Genomic DNA, 2227 nt, shown 5'->3' on the forward strand with positions numbered 1-2227 from the left:
CAGATCCGCTTCACCAAATTCTGACCCGTCTTCCTTCAAGCTGGGATAGCCCTGAGCCGCTTCAACTGGATCAAAATCCGGCACCCAGGCTTTGGCCCGGATTAAGGCATTGATTGCACCGGTTCGAGCAGCAGATTTCTTCAGCTCTTCAACCCGGGCAGGAAGCACCGACAGTTTCATCAGAGTATCTTGAATCAAAGTGGGCGCCGGTTTGTTATGAGATGCGGTATAGATGATCCGCTGGGCACCAGTATACAATTGTTCAACCAATGTATAGGCGGCTTTCAGTTTCTTCCGCACATCTGACCCCAAGTGACCAATGCGTGTCCCTGAAATACCATAAAGGGTTAATAAACCGGCGACTCTGTAAGGAGGCAGAGCCAATTCAGAAGGCAATGTGGCTTACCAAAGATAGCAGTAGTCATGGCATGCACGTGCCGCTTTATGCTGGTCAGTTCATCCGCCGCTGGTTTTAGTGCAGCCTCGGCATCCTCTGCTCGTTTGATCAAAGCGGACTTTTCAGTGGCCCAATCCGCCCGCTTCTTCTTGAAGCTCTCCTTAAGCTGTTCCATGGCGCTTAAAGCGCTGGCCAATTCCTCTTTTGCTTTGGAGGTTTTAGCCTGTTGGGTTTTCAGGTTTTCTTGGAGATCGGTGACTTGGTTTTCTTTCGTCTTCAGCTCCGCCTGCATGCGTACAGATATATGCTTCAACAAATCGGTATAAGGATTCAAGTACCAATCACATAACAAGTTATGCACTTAGCACTTGGGGGCTAATGCATATTCGATCTTCATCTTTCAATTGCTTACAAAGTCCCAAGATCAATACAAGTATTCAACTTGGCACTTGGGGGCTAATGGCTATTTGCTCGTATATATTCTGATGCGGCAATTTCAATTACTTAAAGTACCGGTTTAACTACGTTAAGTTGAACCGGCCCTTGGGGGCTACATCAACGAATTTCAAAGCATCAAGATTTATATTGGTAAGTCCCGGTTTGAAAGAATATTACAAACCGGCCCTTGGGGGCTAATGGCTATTTGCTCATATATATTCTGATGCGGCAATTTCAATTACTTAAAGTACTGGTTTAACTACGTTAAGTTGAACCGGCCCTTGGGGGCTACATCAACGAATTTCAAAGCATCAAGATTTATATTGGTAAGTCCCGGTTTGAAAGAATATTACAAACCGGCCCTTGGGGGCTAGGAGAGTCAGCAAGAATGGAAGCATACAAGCAGGAAGGAGCATATGGAAGTTACCTCATATTTCTCTTTCATCATATTAACTAGACCGGCTTCATAGTCGCGACTGGTATACAACCGGTTCAGATAGCCGGAATGGATATCTTGGGCGTCCAGAGCAGCATAAGTCGTCAGATCAGCGTTCCACTTGCCTTTGCCAAAGGCAGCAAATTCTTCCTTGGCAGAATGTTTGGATAAAGTGACAGGATTGCTTGGCTCAGTATGGCCAGTGCCAGTAATGACAACCTCATCATCCTGGGTACCGCCGGTTTGCACTGGGGCTGTTGGCTTGTTAGTAGGTTTTGCTGGACCGGTGGAGCTTTCAATCCGGATGGAACCTGTGGGCTGATTGACAGGACCTGAGGCGTCAGTAGGTCTCTCTTCAGCAATAAGATCATCGTCTTGCTGCGGTGGATCGTTGGGTATATCCTCAGGAATAGCCGTTTCAAGATTGGGTGTCTTGCCTGGTTCAAGAACGACATCTTCTTCGGCCGCTTTGTCCAGGCGGGCCTTCTTGCTTGGCCTAGGTTTGGCCCTGAGAAGAATAACAAATCAAGTACAACATATGTTCTAAGGCGATGTACTACAAACATCACAATAAGTATAGCTTACCCAAGCACCGTTTTGATCGGTGGGAGCTGAGTAGCCGATGACTCGCCAGAAGATGAGTGGGAAGTAACCTGGTAATCAGAGTCAGACGGATTAAGAGGTTGACGAAAGCAGCCCGCTTTAGGACAAGCACTGACAAGCAAATTAGAGACCTCTGAATGGCGTTTCCGAACCGGACTGTTTGGTAAACCGGCGGAGGTAACTACCTGGCCGCTGTGCCGGGTTGTGCGATGAGCTTCGTGTTGTTGGGTCTTCATAAGAAATTTAGGATCCAAATAAGCAAGAGGATGAGAAAATTTAACTTCCCGGTTTGCCTGACGGATTTTTTGTGAAGGCAAAGTTTTTGAATCGGAAGAGAGAATAATTACCTCTGC

Source organism: Triticum urartu, chromosome 6A (assembly GCF_056163025.1).
Source record: "Triticum urartu cultivar PI428250 chromosome 6A, HENAU_Tu73, whole genome shotgun sequence".
NCBI classification, from domain to species: domain Eukaryota; kingdom Viridiplantae; phylum Streptophyta; class Magnoliopsida; order Poales; family Poaceae; genus Triticum; species Triticum urartu.